This window comes from Mastigoproctus giganteus, chromosome 12 (assembly GCF_048544385.1).
Source record: "Mastigoproctus giganteus isolate SK-2022 chromosome 12, ASM4854438v1, whole genome shotgun sequence".
NCBI classification, from domain to species: domain Eukaryota; kingdom Metazoa; phylum Arthropoda; class Arachnida; order Uropygi; family Thelyphonidae; genus Mastigoproctus; species Mastigoproctus giganteus.
Window position 1 is genome coordinate 174217539 of NC_143586.1, and position 27091 is coordinate 174244629.

Here is a 27091-nt window from a genome sequence, read left to right on the forward strand (position 1 = left end):
TAGACTGGGGAGACTTTAGCACTTCTTCAGTCCAGGGGGTCCTTCCCAGAGTGTTATGATGCTGTCGTTAAATCCTATAGAAAGCTTCCGAGGGGTTTTTATGCGCAACGAATAGTTGTTTAAGTTCCCAAAAACCACAAGAGTACATGAGCAAATACTTGTATTGCACCTTCATTAGAAAGGTATAATGGTATGGCCAGCGAAATCTTCATGCCTCATTCAATACAGCACGCTTGAGATACTCTAGACAATCATTGGGTCCTCCCATCCCTACGAAATATATCTCAACTTGCTTCAGCTGTTAAATAAGAATGAGATCTGAAACTAACTTCAGGTTCCCGTTTCTGCTATACTGCTACCCACGGAATCACATGCCTTGTTGACAGTGTTTCCTTTAATTATTATCGAAGCTCCATTTCTGGCGTTCGTGAACTCATTTGCATAACCCTAATTTCGGAACGAAATTCAAGCAGTTTTTAGGTGCGTTATATATGCTAAGTTTTTACTTTTTGTTTTCTTTTTTCTTCTTTCCTCAACTGGCTTTCCTTTTCGACACTTCACGAAGGATTTATTTTTCGAACACTGCACTGTTGAAGTAAAGTGTGTTGATGCCTAGCGGCACCAGGGGTTTCCCCCCATTTCCGCGTTGCTTACATTGTGGGTGTGCCAGAGATTTAAAAGTGTGTGGGTATTGAATTTGTGTTATGTCGTGTACCGTTGTTCATCTTGTCGTTTAGCCGATGGACCCCTGGTGAGGCCAAACGTTGCCCCATTTACGCTCCGTAGAGGCAGACCAGGAACCCAGTAGATTAATTTTACTCTGGCAGGTCCTGCCGCCTAATTTCCTAAGATTGCAGCGGCTTGGACCTAAAAAAAGAAAAAAAAAAAGTGCGTGTGTGTGTATATATATATATATATATATATATATATATACACACACACACACACACACACACATGTGTACCTTCAATTGCGTGGGATAATGGTAAAAAGGCCGAAAGTGGGGCGTAGTTAATTTGGAGTTGTTTGTTTTGGTGTGGGGGGGCATACGTTTGCGTAAAGATAGAAGGGGGCTGTAGACTGGGGTTATAAGGCAGAGGTATGGGGACGATAGAGTAGCGACCCCAGTAGATCAGTGAGACATGCCCATGCCTCACTAAAAGGAAAGGAGGGAGTGGGCCCTCCACCACCAGGATTTAAAGAGCGTCGGGCTACATTGCCCGGCTCAGATCGCCATGTGGTGTCGGCAGCTGGGCTGCTGCGTGTCACACACGTCAACTCTGTTTGAGTTGTTGGTCCGGTATTTGTCCTGGAACAGGAGCAAGGAACTCTTTGTTCCAGCTACGTGAATGTCCTCACAGGTTCTGCTTGTGATTGTAGGCGACTATAGATTGTCTATCTCGTGGGTGTTCATTATCAAGTTCACTGTTGAGGTAGTCTGAGGGCGAATGTCCAGTTATAGAAATAGGCCATACAGTTAAAAAGTGGACAGCTGGGTAGACCCAGCTGTCCACTTTTTAACTGTATGGCCTATTTCTATAACTGGTAAAAGATTACATTGCGTAAAAGCCTCCCTTAGAGGTGTTCTTATGGCCTGAGGTTCATACTTGTAATATGGTAAGTTTTCTTCGATCGATCAGCTGATATTTTTGCGCTATCTTCTGATGTATTGTCTTAGCCTGGTCGTGTCTGTGACTGTACTTCGTCTGGTGATCACCCAGAATCCTCCAGTGATGTGCTGGATTGTTTCTGGGGCCAGGTGGCATCATCGACATGTGTCATCTGTTATTCCGGGGTCCTTAGCGATGTATTTCTATTATTATTATTAGTAGTAGTAATAGTAGTATCTGTTTATTGCTTTATTCATGAGCAACTCTCCCTGCAGAGCTAATATGGGTGGAGGGGGGGGGGACAGGTGTCCGGGCTTACATGGATCAACACGTATGCTTAACCTGAAAGATATTTACAGTTTATATTACATTGCGGTTTATGGGATGTTAAAGATTCAGTCCGATATATAATTTTCTCTCTGACATCTACTGTATAGTAATACGCATCGTGGCCTTTTAAAGATTGGAACAAGCAATGAACGATTTGAGTACAAAGTGAACGTTGATAAAAGTGTGTGTGTGTGTGTGTGTGAGCTAAATGCACATTTTAATCAACGAAAGGGTTTCTTTCGTTGATTTTCAACTGTTTATCGCACGTTGAAGTCCGCGGTTTCTGATCCTTTCTACACATCTCAGCTTATAATGCCAGGCGTCTTTTAATGTCTTAGATACCGAGGGTAAGGATTTGAAACGGCTTATTTTATATTTACCTCGTCATGGGTAGCTTTAGCTTCTAGTTTTCCTTCAGCTTGTGTCCTCGTAACCACGATAAACTTTTGTTTGTTTCCATTAGTTTCAGGAGTCTGTATGCTTTCTGCTGGCAGAATTCGTCGAGATCAAATCGCCAGATTATTAATCAAATCTTCCCTTAGTTTCAAGCGTCTCAGATATCAAGGGTCTGTGATGTCGAGGCGGCCTGGTATGAATCTAATTAGTGCAAATAGGTTAGCTGCCACAATCCAACCTGTTGTTTCCATGGGGAAACTTCGAGATTCATGTAGAGTTGAGCCCTAGAAACAGTGTACTGGTCCCATTCCACTGGTTGAGTCATTTCAGGAGCCACTATTCCAGGCTAAGAAACTTGTTGAAATGTGTCGTAGGGGCAGAGGACCTTATAGTTGCTATGGTATGGGATAGAGACAACGGAGGATGTATTTATTGACCAAATCAATTCAGTGATTATGGAATGTAAATCCCTCAGATCTTCGTGCGTTTTAACTTTTTGAATGGATGATCCTTTATCACCAAGAAGAAATATTTTCACTTATTTGAGCTACATGTATGGTTTCACTTTAGTACAGTTTGAATGTCCAGTACGTGAGCTTCCCCTTGTATATCTTTGGTTTACCAATTTCTCGACTTCACATTAATGTGGACAGTAACTCTGATTTCCTTGTAGTTTGTTCAAACTTATAATTTTGTTAAACAACGAACACGAGTGTTGGACTGCGAGTCATTCCCACCTTTATGAAGCACGCATTTATTGATTCTGCAGACTAACCTATTGTCGTGTATTACAACGCGACATTGGCTGCACTTTTCTCAGATTGATTAATCTTCGTTAGCGGATGTGCTGAATGGAATCTATTACCTTTGACAGGTTACATCGTCCAGACAATTCAGTAATTAGTTTCGTAGGCGGCAGGTTTGTGATACGACTAATGGATTAGTTGTTTAAAATGCGACCATTATGACTCGAGCGAAATGTCGTGGATTCAGTGAAGAGTGCATAAATGTTTTAAGGCTGGAAGTGGCAAGTTGTTTGTAACAAAAGGTCATTGAGTCCTGTGGGAAAAGAATAATACAGATTTATGACTCAAGCGTGATCAGAGAATTCAAACCAATGCACTTCGCAAATACTATAGAAGCGAGTTGCGGTCTGTTCATTGTGTTTGGGAATATTGATGTTAATTGATGTTAATATTGATTCAACAGATGTTAATCTGTTGAAATTTTGAAACTCATCTTCTTCTGTATTACTTCAGATTAGATTAGATATTGATTGTCTTGGATAAGTATATTAATATTTATCCTCACCTAGAAATACTTCAGTTAGGGATTTGAAAGCTGGTTGGCAATTTCATCTTTCTCTATGCAGCGACCTTCTAGAGCTACACATTTTTCTCATCTGTGGATGAAAAAGTTGATACGAAAGGTCTTCCAAGCCTCTTGAATAGAACTCCTCACTTTGAGCAGAAACACAGGGCTTCCACTTCATTAACTATGGCTGAAATCTGCGGTCCCGTAATTGGTTTATCCATTTAGGGAAGAGGAAGAACGACTCAAGGTGAGAGGTCGGCAGAATTAGGTGGGTGCTACAAATTTTCAAAGGGGTACCTGATTGCAAACTCCACTCTGAGAGCAGCCTTGTGAGCAGGAGCATTGTCTGCTAGAAGTCGTATACCTTTTCGATACCTGCTGTATTTCTTCAACTTCATATGTACAAAGGGTACTAGGAAAGTTTTGCAATACAGCTTTGTTTATTTAATTTTTTCAAAGTAATTTCCTCTACATTCAATACACCTCTCCATCCTCCGAAACCAATCTTTAAACCAGTTCTGCCAAGTTTCACTAGGGAGTAAAGCACACTCGTTGTCCCAAGCCCGTAGAAGGTCCTCATCACTGGAAAAACGCCTCCCTTTTAGCTTCATTTTCACATGCGGGAACAGTGCAAAGTCGCAGGGAGCAAGGTCTGGCCTGTAGGGAGGGTGCTCGAGAAGTTTCAGTCCTGTCGTGGTCAAATATTCGGTGCAGGCTTTGGCGCGGTGAGCTGGAGCATTATCGTGATGGAGGTACCAGGTGTCCATTCTTGACTTTGGCCGCAGGTTCTTCATAGATCCAATGACTTTAGGCAGGCATTGTTCAGTATACCACTTAGCTGTGACTGTCTTCTGCGTGTCCAAAACGACACGTTCCACAATTCCACTCGATTTGAAAAATACAGCTATCATTTTCTTCTTTACAGATCGGGATTTTCTGACAATTACGGGTGTGTCGTCATCATCAAAGACCCAAACTTTGTTTTGAGCCTTGGTCGGCAGATCGTAATAGTACAGCCAAGTCTCGTCACCTGTCATGATGTTGTTCACATACCGAGATTGTCCCTTATCAAACTTTTTTAACATCTCCCGGCACCAAGTCAGACGTCGTGTCATCTGCTCTTCAGTCAGTTGATGCGGCACCCAGAGAGAACAAAGTTTCTTCACGTGCAAATGATCTTGCAGAATCGAACGAATTGCTGGTGCATTTAGGCCCAAAGTATCCTCTATCTGTTGGTAGGTCACTCGCCTGTTTTCGTCAAGCATTTTCCTCACAGCAGTAACGTTTTCCTCCGTAACTGACGTTCGTGGACTTCCTGGCCTCTCAGAATCCTCCAGAGTGAAATTTCCCCTTTGGAATTCTCTATACCACCTGAATATCGTTGTACGATGTGGACAATCATCATCTAGTGCAAGAGTCATTTCTTCTAAGCACTGGTCTATGGTTAAACCACGCACGAAATTATACCGCAAAACTGTCCTTATCTCATTTCGTGACCACGATGCCATCGCAAGCACTTTACACTCTCACTACTAATGAATAACTGAGCCCATCGACTTGGCGCGGCGGCTACTATGCACGTATGAACATGTCTCAACATGCAGCAACAAGCACCTTCCTGTGATTCATTGTTGCGTCATATTGCAAAACTTTCCTAGTACCCTTTGTATATGCTGTATAACTGCTCTTACGTTTCCCAGTATTGTAGTACTCCCCGGTGAGTGATGCTGTTGCCTTTAGGGAGGTAATCTGTAAATATATTACCTTTAGAATCCCAAAAGACTGACAGCATGACCTAGTTGGCAGACAGTTTAACCTTGGTTTTTTTGGGGTTGGGATTGGTGAAGGTGAATGCTTCTATTGTTTGCGCATATGTTTTGTTTCTGGGTTACAGTGATGTACTTAGCATTCATCCATCACCACAATTCGGAAAAAAATCATCAGCTTTATCATCATTATCAAAAAATCTACGAAGCTCCAAAATGTTTTCCGAACACTCAATCTCGGAACCCATCGGCACCACGTGCAAAAACTCATACATTATGGTGCAAACAGACCCACGGCTAATGTTCACTCATTTGCATTAAAATTTATAGTCACACGCTTGTCTTCAAGGACTAGCTGTTCTGTTTAAGCCAGAGCCATGCCGAGGGCAAGGCGAACTAGGCTCTTGCCTCAGGTTAAAAGCTGAAAGGGGCGCCAAAAGAAAGATTAAAGAATTGGCAACGTTTTAGATTTTATGTTTTGATTATTCCAATTAGTTTATCATCCTGCTTTTGCAAGAGAAATCTTAAATGTTAAATTATTCATGAATATGAACTGTTAGAATCGTTTCCCAACCTGGAAATGGCATTGAGAATATCTTTAACGATTCCAGTGACAGTTGCGCGATGTGAAAGAGGTTCCAGCAAGCTGAAATTGATTAAAAACTAATTACGGTCAACGTTAAGCCAAGAAAAAATGATGTGATGTGGCCATTTTATCAATCGAGAGGACCACATGGAATCAAATAATCAGTATAGTTGTGTGTGTATTTTGTCGATTTTTTGAAATTAGCTACGACAGTGTAAAGCTTAATATAAAAATAATATACACTAAGTTGACAGAAATCATGGAATGCCTACCTAGTAACGGATAGGCCCACCCTTTCGCTCGGATAAGGGCAGTCACGCGGCGAGGCATTGGGTCCGCTATTTCACGAAAGCCTTCCACAGGTATTTCCATCCGTGCTTGCTACACCGCTGTCCATAATTCCGTCGCATTCCTGGGTGGAGGATCCAAAGCTCGAACGTACCTTTCCACAGCATCCCAAAGATGCTCCACAGGATTCATGTGGAGAACGGGGAGGCCATTCCATGGTGGTAAAATATGTAGAATGCTCTCCGAACTATGTTCTAGTCACCACGGCTCTGTGGGGGAGGCGCATCGTCCTGCTGGAAGAGTCCATTGCCCTGTGGATGCACGACCGTGAAGAGATGCAGATGGTCTGCAAGGATGGGTACATAACCTGGACCGTTCAGAGATGCGTCTAGACGTACCAGAAGTCATAGCGTGTGCCAGTTGAACACGCCACAGACCATTACCAACCATCCACCTGCCTGAACAGTTCCTTGTTGATATGATAGGTGCATAACTTCGTGCGGTTTCCGCCAGATATGCATCCTCCCGTCCGCTCGATGACGCGAGGAACTTTTATGGGTTTTTTTCACTCCGTGGCTGAGTTAGTCTGTCTCAGGCGTAGATAGTAAGGTTTTTTCGTTCAGCGAAACAGGCAAATCGACCAGAGAACACACGCAATTTACAGACATAATAGATATACGGGCATATGTAAGAAATTATGAGTAGCCCTAATATAATATATATATATATTATTATTTTTTTTTGTGCCACTGTCGCTCTCCTGTTGGCTGAAACATTGCGAGACAGATGAGCACATTCATCCACCACTTTTCTGCGTCCACAGAGCTGTCCACAACGAGATGTTATTCCCGAAATGGCCTATTCCTGATGCACTGTTGATACTGTCGAACGGCGATAGTGCAATTTCTCTACCAACTCCGTGATAGTGACCCATGCGTCGGGCACCCACTATCATCCCTCTTTCAAAGTCGGTTAACTCACGACGTTTATCCATACTGACACCGAATTACCGTCTACGTGAATGCAGTGTACCTATTGACATGCCAAGTGGTGGATTCGTCTACTAGCGAAACGAGTGACAGCGTCGCGTTGCCCAGGAATCGGGTATCCCATGAATTCTGTCCTTTCAGTGTACTACAAAGTATTTTATGATTTTTATTAAGCATTGAAAAATTTATGGCAAAAAATATTAAAACGATTAATATGAACAACTGATTTTCATTAAAATATCCTCCACGAGATTTTATCACTGCCTTACACAGAAGTGGCATTCTGGCGATTAAGTTCATAACAGTAATTTGCAAAAGGTTCCCATAAATGTTGTGAAGGTGGACAGACTTCACAGATCTAGGTGATCCCATAAAACCCCCTACTGAGTGAAAATTAGAAATGTCCGAATTCAAATCGCTCACAACCCTTTCGGTCTAGCAAAATTCTAGCGTATTTCCCCCTCTCCCCCCTTTTTTTTTCACATACGCCCTAGCCACCGAAATCTCAGGAAATTAGGTAGCAGGGCCTGTCAGATTACCATTTAAAATAATGGTGTACCCGGTCTGCCCCCACGGGGCCAAGTGTGGGCCAACGGCTAAATATCGATTTATCGAACATTATCCTGTTGAGATATAGTGGTCATAGTCGCATTGAATAAGGCAATTGTAAGACTGCATTTGGAATATTATGTTCAAGTATGGAGGTCTCACCTGAAACAAGACATTGAGCTTCTTGAAAGGGTTCAAAGATGGACAACTCGTATTGTGAGATCGGCAAAAGGGCGACCATATGAGGAAAGACTCCGTATATGTGGGCTACAAAGCTTGGCAACCAGGCACCTCAGAGTTAACCTATTGAGGTTTATAAGGCTCTGAGAGGGGGTTAGTAAAATGAACTAAGGCGGAATTTTCACTGTTACAGACAATTCCAGAACTCGTGGAAAAAATTCAAATTACAGGGGAAGAAGTTTAGATTAGGTTGTAGAAAGTTTTCTTTTAGCCAGCGAGTCGTTGATTGCTGGAAATGTTGCCCTCGCAGGTAGTTCAGGCTGAAAGTTTGAATAAATTCAAAGGTCATCTGGATAGTTACCTATGTAAGGAGGAAAGCAAATCAAAATGCCAAAACGGCCAGTGCAGCAAAATGCCCATGGCTTCCTCGCACTATATGGCTATTATTATAACTAAGTGGTTTTGGGTTCCTGCCCTCCTGTGCCTTCGCCGACCTGAACCATATTATGAAACCTATCTTAACTGCTTACACTGTAGTAAAAGTAGTTTTTTTTTTAAATTCTGTATCAAGTAAATGTTATGATACCCATTTGTCTAAAGATAAACTTTATTTTTCGCTGATTTTTCAAATATATTAAACAAAAGTAATTAAATATTCATATCTGGTATCTGGCTCATGACAGCACGACGAAACAAATGGCCCTCAGTCCCCAGAGGCTCTCACTCCCCCTCTGACGGCAGCGAGAGGATCAGAGTGGGTTGCAGAGGGTGCTAAGAATCTCTGGGTACGATCAGGCTGCCATGCATAGAAACTGAACTTGGCCTGTTACAACGTAAGATCGCTCATCGGTGAAGACAGGGTATTAGAGCTGGAAAAGGAACTAGAAAATGTGAATTGGAATATCATCGGTTTGGCTGAAACAAGAAGAAGAAATGAATCACTTATAAGTTTATCAAGTGGAAATCTGCTGTACACCAATGGAAACAGTGAAAGGAGCGAAGGTGGAGTTGGCTTTCTGGTCCATACAGATAAAAAAACAACATTTTGGAATTCCAAAGTACATCACCAAGGGTGTCAAGACTACTACTCAGGATTTCTAAGAGGTACAAATTAAAGGTTATAATGATTTATGCACCAACATCGAGCCATGATGATGAAGAGGTTGAAGAAATGTACACCGAAATTGAGAGTCTTCTATATGGCCAGAAAACCCACTACACTATCATTATGGAGGACTTCAATGCTAAGGTTGGAAAGAGACAAAACAGCGCAGAAAGGAGAACTATAGGATATCTTGGAATTGGTGAAAGACTTGTGGAATTTGCAGAATTGCGAGGATTCTCAGTAATGAACACTTTTTTTTTCAAGAAAAGGGTGAACAGAAAGTGGACATGGAAGAGTCCAAATGAATTAACAACTAATGAAATCGACTTCATCCTCACTAACAGAAGATATATCGTGAATGATGCTACCGTCCTGAACAAGGTAAGTGTTGGAAGTGATCACAGAATGGTAAGATGCACACTTGATATAGATGTAAGAAAAGAAAGGAAAAAAACTGACTCGAGTAAATAATACGAAGGTCTTTGAGATAACAGAAGAAGAGAAAAAGCAGTATGTACTGGAACGTAAGAACAAGTTTGAGTTTCTGAAGACTGCTCAGGACCAAGATATCGACGAGGAATATTACAACTTTCTGAAAGTGATGAAGCCCAAGAAACCTATAAATAAAAATAAATCCAAAGAAGAAAAAATTAGTCAAGAAACACTTGTCATGATGAACCGAAGACTACAAATGAAGAGCAAGATTAACACTGACAAGGAAAAAATTGAGTATACTGAGTTATGCAAAGCCATTAGAAAGAGACTCAGAGAGGACATAAGAAGATTTAATACAAGAAAAGTAGAACAAGCATTAAGGGAAAACAAAGGATTTAAATCAGCAGCCATGAGCAGTAATACAGAAAGACAAATGATACTGAAACTGAAGAATAGCGATGGTGTACCTATAAATAGCAGAGAAGGCAGAATTCAAATAGCAGGACTACTATAGAGAATTATACAAGGAGCGAGTGAATGATGTCAGCAGTGGGGAAGATGGATTGCAAATTAACCCGATATCCTTCCTGATGAGGTAGAACATGCATTGAAGAAAATGAAGCATCAGAAAGCCCCGGGGGAAGATGAAGTTACTGTAGAGTTGTTAAAATTGGGAGGAAGAGACATAACACAAAAACTGGCAAGGCTCTTCACAAAATGCATTAGAAAAGGTGTGACGCCTAAGCAGTGGAATAATGCAATTATAGTTTTGCTGCATAAGAAAGGAGATAAATCAGAAATTGGAAATTATAGACCAATTAGCTTGTTATCCCACATCTAGAAGTTGTTCAGAAGGGTCATTACTAACAGATTAGAAAGAATACTTGATGAGAATCAACCGAAAGAGCAAGCTGGCTTTAGGACAGGATTCTCAACTATGGATCACCTTCACGTAATATCACGGCTAATGGAGAAAGAAAATGAATACAAAACACCATTATGCCTGGCATTTTTGGATTATGAAAAGGCATTTGACTCCATACAGCATAAGAAAATGTTTTGGGTACTGGAAAGACAAGGCATAGACACCTCATAGATTTTGAAGAAAATATATGAGAACGCTACCTCCTTTATTAGACTAGACAAAGACAGTAGGAAATTTAAAATCGAAAAAGGAGTTTGACAAGGAGACACTATCTCTGAATTTGTTTACTGCTGCCCTTGAGGAAGCTTTCAGAAGATTAGACTGGTCGCAGAAAGGAGTCAATGTGAATGGAGAGTACCTAAACCATTTACGATTTGCAGATGACATTGTGGTCAAAAGCCACGATCCCAAAGAATTAGAGGAAAATCTTAATCACTATGCAGAGTTAGTAAGGATTTTGGACTAAAGATGAATATGGCTAAAACAAAAGTAACGATGAACAAGTATGCCACAGAAAGGGACATAATGATTGAAGCAGTAGTAATTGAAAAGGTGGGATCATATACTTATCTGGGACAAGTCATCAGCTGTAATAATAATTGGCTGGAAGTCAAGAGAAGAATAAATTTTGGATGGTTCGCATTCAGGAAATATTATCACATACTGAGGAGCAATATCCCAATTTGTCTGAAACGTAAAATAATGAACCAATGTATACTCCCCACCATGACTTATGGAAGTGAAACTTAGGCACTCATCAAAAGAATGTAAGAGAGCTGGGAACTACACAGCGAAGAATGGAACGAATTATATTTGGGAATCAGACTGTTAGATAAGAAGAGAAACACATGGATTAGGCAGCAAACTCAAGTAAAGGACATTCTTATCAAAACTGAAGAACTAAAATGGTCTTGGGCAGGACACATAGCTCGAAGACATGATGACAGATGGACTAAGATAATAACAGAATGGTATCCAAGAGGAGCTAGAAGAAAACCTGGAAGACACCGATGGAGATGGACTGATGAAATTCATGAGTTTGTGGATAGTAAATTGATGGCCATTGCACAAAACAGAAAGAACTGGAAAGTTTCTGGAGAGGTTGTTGTTGTTATTTGGTTTTTAGGAGAATTAGAAAGTAAGGCCATATTGCTCCGGGGATATGTGGTGGTCATTCTCTGACCTTTCCGCATCCTCCGTATTTGGTGGTGACGGGCTCGAACCCCGGTTTAATCAAGAAGCGTGTGCTACACACTGCTGCTCCTGTCCACCTGGCTACGGAGGCGCCTGCTGGAGAGGCCTTCATCTTGCAGTGGATTGAAAATGGCTGATGATGATGATCTGGTAAACATAGCGAGATTGCATATAAACATCAATATGCAAATTTTCTTTAATCTCGAATCTACATCCTATCTCGAATGCAATCCGAAAAGGAAACATTTTTGTTAATTTTTCTATAAATCAGAGTAATCGAATGTCGAGTTTTTTCGACTATATTTCAGTTTTTAAATTAATCGAAATTAAAATCCACATTATACTGTTATTAATTTAGCCACGTGTTGCAAATAATCAATTAAAAATAAAATAAAGCTTGCATGCCAAATTTCAATATCAAAAATAAGATCTGGCGTATGACTTAACAGAACCAAAATAAACTTGTGGATGAAATCATTTTAGAGTTTGAGTGGGGATATTTTGAAATAATTCTGAGAATTCTGTCAGTGAGACGATTAACATTTTTCTTTAATTTCGGAAGAGTGACTTAAAAATGACTTAACATGGGAAGGTTAAAAATTTTACACCAATCTTTATATTTAAACATAAAATAGTCTAAATCTGATTTATAAACTAAGAATCTGATGAGAGATTTTTGAACCCTTTCCAGCGTATTAATATTATTTATACCGAAAGGGGTCCACACTTGTGTTGCGTACTCCAGAATTGGACGAACATATGATGTATAAGCAAGTTTTGGGATATCAGGGCCAACAAAGTCAAAATTTATGATTCTGGAGATAAAGATTTCTCCGTTGTTGGTAGTTTCTGTGATTTGATAAAAATGTTTCTTAAGGTAGTATAATACTGAGAACTAGCTGTGGATTGGATATTTGTTAAGACCTCTTAAATAGAAAGTGACGATTTTATAAATTATTCATTAAAAATAGGGTGAATCAGTTCACATGGATGCCTTACGTACTTGAACAAAAACAGTTGGATATGTAAGAAAAAAAAGTTACATAGATTTTTGGGAGTGCGTATAATTCGACCTCGATTTCATTTTAAGGGATATATTTGTATGCGCCTTTCTGCTACCTTTTTTACCTTTATAGTTTTCTGTAGCTCCAATTGAAGGATAGCAGTTTTGCTCAATACCACTCTACTTAAAGGATCACAAAAACCATTCACTTTTACCTGAAATTCATTCGTTGCTTGGAGTGATCGATAGCACACTCGAGACGTTTTGGAAATTCTCGGATGTAACTGAAACTCGTCCAGTTAATGCTATATTTTGTTTGAAATGGCTAAAAGACAGTTTCCATGTAATACGATTCTAGGAACTTATAAAGACAGAAAGTTTCTGCAATGAATGTGGTTCGAATTTAATTGACGACAAAATACTCTTAGCGATAACATTCTTCTAAAATGTCATTAAAAACTTCTGTGGTAAAAAAGTCGACACCAAGGGGCAGTGACCACCTGGAGTGATAAAGTTCTTGGGGATTGCCTATCTTTCTGTAGGAGGGGTGGCCATCTCTCGCTTTATTTTTTTTAGAAACATTGTTAGGAAATCAATTTACATAAAGGCTGTTGTTACTATTATATTCTCCTTATCCCTTGATTGTCCTCATGGATAGCAGAGTTGATAGAATCACCATTCTTCCCACACCGGGTGAAAATTCCCGAGTTCGAATCCCGTCAATGACGCGAGGAATTTTTATGGACCTTTTTCACAATGGTTGGTTGAATTAGTTGGTCACAGGCGAGAGTAGCATGGTTTTTTCTCCCGGAAATTCAAGTTTTCATCCAGAATACAGCACATGGACCACACGTAATTAATAGACATTATATATACGGTGCAGTATGGCTTAAGTTGCTGATGCTCTTAAAACCCGATAACAATCTCTTGATAATTTTTAAAAATATTCTGCGTAATAATAAACGAGTGAATTATAAATTAGTCTCGAATTTTTTGTGCCACCGATAATGTTGTAACCAATGTACGGAAACCGCTTCGGACCATGTCTTCTTAGGCATATTCATTTCAACAAAAAAGAGGAAGCAGTTGAAACATTATCGATTATCAGCTTTATCGAGGAGGAAACTTTATCGTTGAAAGAGCAATTTACTTCCTTTTGTGGTTGCTTTAAAATGCGGAGAGTGAAGAGTTTTATCCTGACAACAATTAGTTCACTAGACAAAGAAAGCTTTATCGACTTGTTCAAGTGGCAAAGTTCAGCAACCGCTTATAAAATCCCTTCATTGTCACGCGCCAGGGGATTCATTAATGACATTCGCGAGTCTTTGTTACACGTTCGCATACTTGTGCTTCTACAGCTGAACACTTGCCCGAATTCTGCTCTTTGGGTGCGCAATTACAGGGAGAGATCTGCGGTCTTATTAACTAGATACCCCGCCCGACAGTCGCTTCTTTATTTTTGCATTCATTACGCGAATCGATCGATAAGAGGCTTGACCTTCGTCCGCGCCTTGATTCTTCGTACTATGACGTAATCGCATGGTGTTAATGCAAATGAAAGTAATGGTTTATTAAGACGATTAATAGCTATAATGTAGATATTGGTCGAAAAATAAACTTCCATCACAGCGCGCATTATCGCATTGCAAGGTGTTGGATGAAAATTCCCCTATTTAGAAGCAAATGATCCTTCTAAACGTTTGTCAAATTGCCGTAACAAATGGTAGAACTTTCAGGTGCAGATCCATTCGCCCGGGTCCCAAATTAACATAGCATGCTCCAGGAGCTGACAGATGACTTTAAGCGTTGCATTTATGTGGGCTTCAGACTGCATGAATCGAGAAAGTCCATTGGCTACGTGTAGAGAATTTTATAAAATAAAACTAGCTGGATTCCAAAAAGGGTTAATTGTTAATACTTCCTTCTTTTAAGGGATGGGAAAGAAATCAAAGAAATCTTTACAATTGCTCTGGAAATTTTGGTTTTATTCACAGAGTTATTTTCCTTATAATCCTACAAGTTTTCCTGTTCCTGCAGGAAAACTTGTGTACTTTCCTTTGCATTCTCTTTCTCGGTGGAGCATCTGTCTTTTTAACTGCCTGATCTTTTTTCTAAGATCAACCAACCAAGAAGGCATAGCAGTTGCTGGTACAAACGTAGCTAGCCCGCGCATCAATACTGTCATTTCAAGGGCAACTGGTTACATCCGCGAAGCAATGCCTTCTGTCACTAAACCGAATAATATTCTCCATTACTTGAAATCGCTGATGACGGAAGGACTTAAGTGAGCAGTTGGAAAGGGTTGGCGACGTTACAGCGAAAGTCTTATCGATTGAAATGTGAGTTCAACCCTAAACAACGTACGGATTCTTTTATCTACCAAAAGAAGTTCGCTGAAATATTTCGCGTGTGCACTTGACACTTAAGCTTTTCTTGGCCTGTGTTATTGGCAAGTCTTTCCTTTCCTTTTTTTTTTCTTTGCGTAGCTCGATTTAATATTGCAATTGGAATAAAATATGTCAAAGATATTACTATGGAATTAATATGTAATAGAGATGGAAGGAGTTCGCTGCTGCATTCAACTTGTGAACTCCTCAACAGATCTTTAACAAGATTTTTCTTAATCACGTTACTCTGATGAAATATTACTTTGGAAGTAATTTCCACTCTTCATTTCGATCGCATACATAAAGGCAGAGGATAGAAATTCGTTCAATTCCTATTAACTGATACTTATAATTATAATAATTATTTATTACATTTTTGTAGTCAAATACATTTGTGAAACAGCAATGTACGAGGAGAGCCTTTCTATTGGTGCAAAAATCAGGATGAATTTTAAACATACGTATTTAACTCACCGAGATAAAGCGAATAAATTGATTGGTGGTCTATTCTTTTAGTGCAGAGAAGTGTCAGAGTTTGTAGGTCCTTTGCTGTTACCTGTCTCCACAGCTTGGCATTTAGGGTTATATCGAGTGCAATTTTGGAGAGGGTAAATGGGTTTCCAGTAATGCTTTTAATCCATCGCAAGATGCAGTACTTCTGAGCAAGAAAATTTTTTTTCTCTGATAGGATAACGGAGAATAAGAGATAACAGATGTATATAATCCGACTGGCACTAGATATCAAAGAATGTATGGAATCATTTGTCTTGGATTTCACAGGCGTATGAGCTCTTGCTTTATGACCTGCACGGTCATGAACATCTTGGTTTAGGCGTGAATGAATCGGTCCTGGAATGTTAGACGTTCGTTCTATGTAAGACCTAAATCATTATGAGAAGCGAATATAGTTCATGCTAAAGGACTAAGAAAGGATCTTCACTGGGTGAGGCTATTCACAAATGGCAAAACTTCTCGTATGTTGTAGTACGTTAGCCAGTCCTTGATAATGATCTAAGTCGAAAATCACGTCCGATTTCGGCTAGGCAAAGGTTTTAGCATATTATACCTATTTTCTGGCTGCCCAGTATGACAAGATCGAAATATTGTGTATCCTATCTGGTATTTTGAGCGAAAGGGTTCCCTATCGTTTTGAAATGAGAGAGAGGAGGGGAGGGCTTGTGTTAGATTATAAGATTTGATAGTGAAAGCTCCAAAATTCATGATATTGTAAGTGATTTTAAATATGACTGGCCCCCATGATACAAACAAGAAAGGTAACCTTTTCAATATTTCTGTATATTAAAGTGCAAGTATATTAAAGCTCCAGATATACTGTTGGAATTTCCCTGTGTCTTTTTATTATGTAATGTAAAATGCAGGCGTGGTTCAAGTGATTACGATAATGTTTTTTTTTTTGCCACGATAATTAACAAAATTACTACTTATTTTTAGTAAAAAAAAGTAGCTTTACATGAAAAACAGGAGAAAACAGAATGTTCAGAGGTTTTTGAGGACACTGGGACATTATGCCAAAAATCAGGACAGTGGAGGTTGATAACCCTATATCTGCATACATCCGGCTCACATTTTCGGGATTTTATTGGAAGGTTGAACATTCGGCTATATTGAACATCATCCAACGGTTTGGAAAGGCGTTCAATAATTTTGAGAGGATAGTATATTTCTCCCAATATTGATTTTCTTGTTAAGAACGATAGGATACAAATTTCATGTTAGTTTTTGATTTTGTTTATCATTTACTAGCTAAAGTTCCTGGCATCATCCGTCATATTCCTTTCAAAATGATACGCATTCTTCGTCCATTAACCACTCGAATCTTATTTTCCATTAATTAACATCACAAATTAGAATCGCAAAATTTATTTACCATGCAGTGATTAAAAGCAATTAAGTTTACTTTTCATTTACGAAATATGAAATATTTACGTATCTGATGAAATGAAATATAATTGTTTCGTCGAAGTAATATTTACTGCCATACTTCTATTTGTCAATCGATAATGGCTCCCTCTTACCGAAGGTAACAATTAGTTTTTAATAACTCATATTAAGAACTGATGAATCCAAAACACAAATACAGTACACACCTCTCAACTTTTGAGGTAAGGCTTCCAAGAAAGCCAAGAGATATCAGTCCTAGCTCGTGAATAATTAAAATGATCGAAGTTTATGAAGAAACTAAGAAAAAGCAATTGGAAATTCAAATTGGTCGGCAACTACAGGTGTGTCTTAGCTCACTGCCCGGCCCGTGCTGGATTTTGGAATGAGCGTTCCTTTTTGTGAGAATGCTTTTTTATGGTCTCTTTGTACGCTTTATCTTAGGCCTTATCGTGTCCTGTGGTCCTGCGCTCAGTAAACGCCAAAGGTACTCAGTGGTTGTCTTTAGACGATTTTAACAAATGTATAAACCATAAAAACACTTTTTATATTTCAAAGAAAATAGTTTCGTCAGTGTAAAAGGTGCTACTACCTAAATTGAAGAAAAGAAAAACTGTATTTTGCTGGACGTAGATATCGGATGAAAATGGTAAATTTTAGATAACTCTTAAAAGTGAGGAAGAAATAATGGCGCTGTCGAGCGAAAGCAGACACAGAGAAAGACTTTTGAACAGATGTGCATAGCAAACTAACACACCTTTTAAAACTTACTACCTGCTGGCTTAATGAGCCGGTCCATTGCCAGAGCAACGCTAATCACTTCAAGTATCTTCTCGAGAGAGAGAGAGAGAGAGAGAGAGAGAGATGGATGGATTTGAGTCAAAAACAAATTTATTCGCCCTAAGGAGGAAATTATTAAAGTAATAAAGAATTTATATGCAAATACAATGAATAAGGGGACAGCACTATTGAATATCTAAACCATAATTGGCAAATCTATCCGTTTCTGATTTTATTTTACTGGTCATAGTTAGGTTACAAGAAATACTTTATAGTTTCCTTTATTAAATGATGTTAAGAGCCAGAGAAAGTGTATTGTGCCTGTTACCCTCTTTAAAAATATCATATACGCGTGTATATACACACACACACATACACGAAATACATTATATATTGTGATTGAGATCAACAGTTATGCAAATTTTATTGTGCTTCAATAATGACCTTTTTAATTTGTAATTTTTATCATAGAATAGTGAGCGTCGTACGACTCCAGCTCTCGGGAAGTTGCAAAAATTCTATCAGGCAATGGTCGTTGGAAGGTTATACACATCTTGTCTAGATTTTGGACTTTGAAACACAGTACAGTGCGCGTTGTAATGGACTGGTTTGAGGGCATAACAGAATCTAATCTCCCACTGAGACTAGAGGCTGTTATAGAGACTGAAGGTTTCAGCGTTATTAGTTTTGCTGCAAATAAAGATTATTTGTTCGGATGTTAATGGAATGGGTGTGGATACACGATTACTTAAATGCGAAAGAAAAGTGTGGTAATTAGCTTTGTAGTGTATTATTAACCAAACTGGCATTTTGGTACTTTGCAGTGTATCATTAACTGATATTACATTTGCCTTGCTGAGCATACCAAAGTTGAAAAGCTTGTTTAATTCTTTCTATGTCTTTTCTTAGTGTAGTCCGTCCGAAAGTCGGTTTTGTGGACTCATTCCTTTTGTGCCATTTTAACCTGCTTTATGCATATAAGTAGAGTCGCGCGCTGATTATGATTGCGACTTTTCGATGAGAACCAAGTTCTGTCATCCTCTGCTAATTACTTGCCACTATCCATGACCTACAGCACGCCACATTTCAGTATGCTGCCCGTTTTCATCGGGAGCATTAGCAAGCAACGGTGAAACGGCTTACAGGAGAACCTTACGCGTTTCAGTCAAAGTTTCTCCATTAACAGGCCCCAAAACTTCTAAGCGTCTTTATTATGTAAGACAGGCATGGGCAACCTTTTGTAGGCCGCTGTCCATCAGGGCATGACTGTGGGCCGCAGCCATAACTAATTTTCTACCGAATTCCATAATTAAACATCAAATAGATCTTTAAATAAATGAAATGCAGTACATTCGTTATAAAATTGTAGACTTGTACAGTGTAGTAAATTATTGATTATTTTCCTATTTCACTTCACAAAAAGGTGCCTCCAGTACGTAAGATGGTAATGTAAGCAACACAATTATATATTTTTTATTTATTTAAAATTGAAGACAAAAATTTAGGAAAAAGTATCTGACCAAATTTTAACGAGATTTGGAGTTTTGGAGAATTTTGCAATTTTTTTTTACCAAATGTTTGGCAGTTGGGGGAAACCTTAGATGTTGCAGTTGGGAAATTATTTTCAAGATGTACTAGCGTCAGTTTTTGACTTAACTTTCATTCGAGAAAATAGCTGTTCACAGTTACAAGTACTCCCAAACATCGAAGCAGACTTCTTAGCAAATTCTACAATTTTTGGAAAATCTTCTACTGGGAGATTTGCGATAAATAAAGAACAATTATGATATTTTTGTCTCAGAAGTTCATTGAGCTTAAGTTCGATTAATTCCATCCGAACTTCCTTTCTCGCCAGCAAATCATGTACTTTAAACGGATTAGAAAAAAAAAGTTTAAATTGAAGTCACGAAATCTTGAACTGAGTTCTTTGTCAACAGCCATTAGCTCATCATCATAGAAAACGTCTCCAAACATCTTGCGATTGGCTAATGTAGAGGAATGGTAAGTGTCATCACTCCTAAGATGTCTTTCCCAAATTTGAGTTTTGCTTTGATGTGAGCATATAGTTCATGAATTAACTGCTTTTCCCGTTTCAATTTCGAATTCAGATTATTTAGATTGATATTAATGTCAACTAGAAATGCACGAGTCCAGTCACTACATTTAAGTTCTTTGTGAAATGTGGTAAATTGTTTCTCTGCTAAGTTGAGAAGCTAATACGGATTTTAATCTGGAAACCAAGCCGACTTTCTGCCCAATCATCCTAGGTGTCCCATCTGTCGGCCTTATGAGCTTAACAAAAGAGGAGTTAAACTTTTTCTTTGCTGCCTTTTACTTCTTCAAAGATTTCATTTTCTGTAACCCTTTTTTTAGTGTTTGAAAGCAAAGCATTTCCTCTGTAACATTGAAAGCATTATCAACTCCACGTATGAAAATTGTAAGTTGAGTTGACTCTGATACATCGATACTTTCTTCGATAGCCAGCGAAAATGAATGAAATTTTGAAGAGTGTTTTACTAAGCTATCCTCTGAATCAGTTGCAATTTCCTCAACGCGTTATAGTTCTGCAAGACAAGCTACGAGTCCTTGAAGTTGCGTTTCGAGGTTGTCACATTTTAACGCAGATTTTGCAAAAAATGCTGAGATGAACCAACTGCTTTTTTCGGCCAAGGTTGCCATAAAATGGTGTGAACATGAATTTGACTTCTAGGTGCTAATTTGACTTTGACTTCTTGGCAATCAAATTGGCTTGATAATAACGTCAATAACGTGTGTTCCGAGGTCAATTTTCTATTTGCTGGACGAAATACTGAGTTTCCTGGAGAAAAAAAACCATGCAAACCTCGTCTGAGATCGACTAATTCAGCCACGCTGTGAAAAAGGCTCATAAAATTCCTCACGTCATCCACGGGGCTCAAACTTGGACCTTTTCCACACGGTGTTGGGAGAACGGTGCTCCTACCAACTGTACTACTGAGGGCAGTAACCTCTTCAAGGTCTTCTTGGGATCGTACGGAACCTAGGATTCATTCAGTTGTTCAAGGGATTTCTCCGCAGTTCATTAAACTAGTTTGAAATAACTAGCCACCACCACTATAATACGCAAGTATTCGCTAAAGATTGCATTTAAATGATGTTTCTTTTGAACAAGGAATTAACGAAATGCAATTTGCTGTCTTGGGACAGTACAAGGATGTTTAATATAATTAAAGAATACATATTTTTTATAGGAAATAATAGTTAGATTAGACTTTTTACTTATGTCTAACCTTACCTGATTATCACCCAGTATGCCTTCTGTAATGTATTTTAGGAGAAAACGATTGAATCATTCAAAGTGCGAGTTCTTCTCCCACATGTCTGAAATTATAGAAAAAAGGAATTGAGGTGGTTAGTTTTAAGCATAGAGAGACAACCAGCTTTCTACATAATTTCTGTTTTAAGTGACAGGTGGATGTAAGCAGTAACAAAATGACATTTATTATATCTTTTATTTATTATAACATTTTTTTTTTTAGACGTTGACTTAAAGAATCTATACTATGATCTTTTAACAGGTTATTCTGGTATTTTAGAATTATCTACTAAAAGAAAGCACGCTTTCTTTTAGTAGATTTTTCCATGCCACGATGAGTGTAGTCTGTTTTGAGGGCGGAAAGGGGACCCACTCGCTATTCGGTTAGTGAGTCTAATAAAAAAGTCACCCAGTTTAAACACAATTTACAGAAAGAACACAGACGCTTCATAGCCTCAGTTGCTTTAACAAACAAACAAACAAACAACATTTTTATTTAATTTAGATACTCCTGTCTCTTTAGGCATTCTGCGTCTTTTTAAATCTATTACACTTCAGATACACTGTCCAGCCCAAATATTAGGACCATCTCCATGTTTTAGCAATTGGCTGTTCCTCCCCAACTGGTAGCACACGTATTGCGGTGAGAATCGGTAAATTTCACATTACCGGTTTGTGGCATGCAGTCCATACGAAGTATCGATCGACATGGGCAAGGGAGGTTATTCGACGGATTTCGATGATTGTCGCATACCAGTTGAAGGGTGGCACTATCACAGAAATTGAGAATCTTGGCTGTTCGCGGAGTTCTGGAAGTGAACAGAGTAGCAGTTTCCGGGTCAATAGCGGGCGCCCACTCCTCATCGATGGTCATGCTTTGGACTTTGTCCAAACCATCATGGTCATGGATTGTCCGCGCAGATAGTGCAGTGGTTATAACACAGCCCTTCCCATACTGGGCGGAAAAGTCCCGGGTTCAAATGGGCTTTCTTTTGCACTCCATGTCTGTGTTAGTTTATTCAGGCATGCATAGCAAGTTCTCCCCCCCCCACTCCATAAAAACTCAGTTTTTACGTCCAGAAAAACAAGCAAATCGACCAAATAACAAACACATACAATTTAGATGTAATAGCCAAGGGCGGTAAAGTTAGTTCTTGCGTGGTCCTAATATAACATTTTTTTTTTACCATGGACTTTAACAGGGGACAATCGTTAGTATTTCCAAAACCACAACCAACGCATTCTCTTTCCTTTTGGCCCCCGGAGTAGGTGCTGGGTCATGGTACCCTTGCTTACGGGCACCCATCAATAACGACTCCTAAAGCTTGCATCTGAATGGCGTCTTTGGGCCATTGACGACCGGAAAAAAGTTGCTTTTTTCCGTTGAATAACGTTTCTTACTGTGGACGGTAGATGGAGGGTACGATGACAAACTGGGGAGACGAATCACTCCAATGTCCTGGTCCAACAGAAACTGACTTTTCCATTCTGAAAGGCGGGTAGTGCTTTGGTATGGGGATGATTTCCGGGGAATCGCTTCGTTCCCTGATACCTCCTAGACAGCATTTTAAATGTGAAAAACTATTTTCATCGTGGCTGATCATGATGAAGGGAGTTGTAAATTTTCTGTTTATACTCCGGCACGACAACCAAGTCAGTAGAGTTTACAATAAATCGTCAATACAAATATTTATCGTATTTAGTAGTCACGGGCTTGAACCCCGGTGCACTCAAGGAACGCGTGCTATGCACTCTCGCTCCTGATGCACCCTGTCACGTTGACAGTACTGTTCAAGAGTGGTTTACCGAATATAAATTTGACTTCTACGGTGCTACCTTGGCTGCCCAATTCGCCTGATAAAGAATCCCATAGAACATGTTTGGGATTACGTGGATCTGTCGATCCATGTAATCCTGATTCTGGCAACATGGTGCAACATACCTCCTGAAACGTTCACAGGCCTTATAGAGTCCATGCTTCGCCATGTGTCGGTGGTTCTAGCGGCAAGAGGAGGACATATTTTATTATTAATAAGAATAAAGTTCTTTAACTTAATTTAGATTCAATCATGATTACTTCTACAGATGGTCAGTGGAATCTCACATAAACTCTGTCTATTGTAAGATTCTTCAGTCGCTGGGAAGAGCCGCAGGCCAAACTTCCACGGCATAGGAAAGCTCACTACTGTACATCTGGTTTTCTTGTCATATTGGGCATACTCGGGTCTATGGACACAACTTCATTTTAGATACACGTTTCGAAGCATTTCAGGAAGAAAGAAACGCGTGCATCATATTAGGTTTTTTTGGAACTACCATTACTCTAAGTCAACCTTACTGCCATTGGAACTGCCATTACTCTAAGTCAACCAGCTTGAAGGCGCCTGTGCATTTTGGATTACTTTGTTGTAGAGAAGAGTGAGCTCTTTGCTGATGAAATAAGAACCGATTTCGAGACTGAAATAGCTGTTAAGTAGGTGCACAATATTTTAACTGGTGAGTGTATATGTCGTCACAAAACATCCCTTCTAACCACATTTGTCACGAAAAGAGCTCCCATCATTTTTCTGTTCTTCCGTGGAAATGGAAAGTCACGCAACATTCTTTGAGATAACTTCAAAGCTGGATGTTTCCACCTTTGGAAACATCCAGTCAGTGCTAGTTTATTTACCATCATGAAAGCTACAGCTTCTTTCTATCCGAAGAGCAACTCATAATAATGATTACTACTCCCTGCTTGTCCACCAGATTTCTTATTCTCTCAGCTCTCTTCTACATGTGATCAGCGAGAAGGTGGAAGGAACTCTCATTTGCCAATCTGGAATTTGGATTCAAATCTTGGAAATTTCCGAGCCATTTTAAATCGGTACCGAATTATCCAATTGTAGATAAAAGTTTCTCATTTTTTGATTTCTGGGTTCCAACTTTACAAACACGAAAGAGCAACGTTGCCTTTCTCCATTCTCACTCCTTCCTCCGTTTGATCCTTTTGCAGAGTTTTGGAATGTTTTTCTTTTTCCATTCGAATGCATCTTTAGCCTTTTCTGTTTTTCTTTCCATCTCTTCTCTGCCTGAAGGTACCTCAAAGGAACAATCACTTACCTTAGCTTTTGTTCTTTCTTTAGAAACGTCTCTCTTTGTCTTTCCTTCATTCAATTTTATTTTTTCATTCCCTCCTCAGAGACGGCGAATCTGCAGTACATAAAGATCATTTGAAGCTTCCGGTAAAAGCATTTTCCTAAAAGGAAAAGGTGGTCTGAACATTAGGAAAGAGGAGGGAGAGAATCTTATTTTTCCCTTTGCTGACCATCACCGGCTTCTTTCTGCCGCGGAGTCACTGTGGAAGAAGAAAGATAATCTCCTCCCAAATATTTATCACAGTTGCCACCCAAAGCTGACTGCTCACCCGCTGCTTATTTTTTCCGGAAAACCATTGCCGTTTCCAAGGTGATCAGCGATGTTCAAACCACGTGTCTCAGTTAAGATCTTTTCACAATTTGTTGCTGTTGCCAGAAGGTACGGGCAAAACTAACGTTTACAGCTGCCATCGGAAAAGCCGAGCGTGGTGAATTCACCGCCCCTTTTCACGGAATTGTCTAAATTTACTTCTGTTACACGCTTTATCGAAGAATCGCTGGCTTCGTCGAAATCTATATTAGTTTATGTGGGGTTACCCCGAGAGACAGAAATAAAAAGGGCCGAGGTGGAGAGAAAAGGACAAGAATGCTGAAAGCGCACTTTGGAGGTAATTGCAGAATCAATAAAACAGCCAAATAACTGAATGAATGAACGTAAAATTAAAGGCAGTTTCATACTTATTAATTGCTCAATGAGCAGCTTGCAATTCTGTACAGAAATAATTTAGGGCAATAGAAATTCCTTCTTACATTTGAGGGCTGCATTCTGTTAGATTACATTCCATTGTCGACTGAACGAATGCGAAGTTTGCTCTTTCACTCGGAAGCAGCACTTCTCGTATTAAGTTAAAGGTTTAAAATAATTTAAAAGAGATCGTGGACAGTCCCTCTCATCAGCACAGTGGCTGCGTTGCTACCCTTTCACCTTGTGGGGAATCTAGTTTCGAATTGTGTCTCGCGGAAACAACTTGTGTTTTTATTTTTTGTATTTATTTATTCCAACATGTCAGAAAAAAGTACGACGGTTCTAATGTCCTTGACCTTTTCTCACCAAAGATCCAAACTACATCCAAAGTTTAACAATGCACGAACAAATAGCGGGTAGTTACAGTAAGGTCATAAAATGAATGGAGTTTAAATTGATTTCTATGGTCAAAGGCAAAAGGTAAAGGTTTAAATTTCAAAAGAGGGAATGTAATGGATCCTATTAACTGGAAAGACAACTATAAGTTGATGAATAAAAGTTCATTAGGGTATTCAGGGGATTTATACTAGAAGCCACCAGTGCAATCGTTTGAGTGGAGAATTTTTGCAGAAGATGCCCAAGTGGATGACCAGACCTGTCTTACAACTGATGGAGTAAGACAAGCGAAAGCTGAATACGAGAAATCAGTAACAAAGAGAGCTAAAAATGGAGACGAAGTTTAGTTTTCGTACTGAATAAAAAGAAGGAAGTGAGTGAACTAGAAAGGTTTCCTCCTTGATCGAACTTAAAGTCACAGAAAGCCCAGCAGAACACCCTCGTGGGTAGAACGGTTGGTAGGATCGCCGTATCACACACCGGGTGGAGAAGACTCGAGTTCTGTCGATGACGAGAGGAATGTTTATGGGCCTTTTTCACAAGGTGGCCGAGTTAATCGGTCTCCGGCGAGGGCAATATGGTTTTTTCTCCGAGAAACATGTCTTTTGCCCAGCAAACAGACAGTAGACCGCAGAACACACGCAATTTACAGACAATATATAAAGAGCAATATGGCCTTGGTTGCTGACGCTCCTAAAACCCTATTACCACAACAACCGAGCATAAGTGATTGACCACTTTAATAGGTATCTTTAATAGGTTTATTTTTTTAGTAGAAAAAAAAAAGGTCGCTTCCCTGCACAATTCAGCTATTAAAATACTGATACAATCTAATCTACAAAGTTTATAGAACAAGTAAAAAAATTCTTATGGGCTGGACTTTAGTAAATTACATCAGCAACGCAATTAGCTAACCCCATCTAAGTTGACCATTAAAGCACTAAAAATTTGTCTAAAACTCTTAGGTTGACTTATCCCCAAATTAGACTGCAGAATAGTTTCGGGCTAAAGCCTCAGGTTATGTAAAGAAACTAATGTACAAGTTAGTGCAATTGCATCATTTCTGTATGCAGCCAACTACATAAGTAGTTATAAATTGACATCATTAATTATATCTCATATTGTGAATACCTTCACAACGAGTTGCCATGATATTGTACTACCTCGAACAAGTAACGCTTCACCATAGGAGAAGACTATTGTTGCTTATTCTCAGCGGATACCATCACCCATACGGCACCGTTTCGGAGCTTATTGGCTCCTCATCAGTGGGTGGGCAGGTACCCTGGTGCTGAAATGATGACAACCAAGTTGTGAAGTATGCAATTTCACTAACTTGAAGAAGAAGAACTCTTTATTGCATACAAAACGCACATGCCGTACACAATACCCTTCACGGCTAAAAGCCAGGGGTCAATTAACTCCCTACGTAACCTGAGGCTTTAGCCCTAAACTATTCTGCAGTCTGAATTACTCCACACCATCAGACATCTCTCATATTGTGGATTTATACTTCGCAGCTGGGTTGTCATCATTGCAACACCATGGTACCTGCCCACCCACTGATGAGGAGCCAATAAGCTCCGAAACGGTGCCGTCTGGGAGGCCTGATGGCCACTGAGTTTCCTCGAATAGGTAACAACAATCTTCTCTACTGGGGAAGCGTTGCCTATTCGAGGAATATATGAGCTTTGAGTGTGAGTTGAAGGAGCAATCCCTTTCTTCCTTCTATGGTATTTCCTTCCTCTACCTCTCCTACTATCACCTTCCTACATCTTTATCTCTTTTCTAAGTCTAATAGGATAGTATGAGGATAACCGAGAACTTTATCCCATACCATAT

The 27091-nt window shown here is 39.4% G+C and overlaps 1 protein-coding gene across 2 annotated transcripts in view; it reads right to left on the reverse strand.

Annotated features, from left to right (window-relative positions):
- Positions 1 to 27091, reverse strand: part of LOC150077609 (GTP-binding protein Di-Ras2-like) — a 117693-nt gene that overhangs the window by 28882 nt on the left and 61720 nt on the right. For both annotated transcript variants that reach the window (XM_090385602.1, XM_090385603.1), the window contains exon 2: positions 21011 to 21096. The gene's annotated coding sequence lies outside the window, so the exon portion shown is untranslated. The remainder of the gene's footprint in view (positions 1 to 21010; positions 21097 to 27091) is intronic.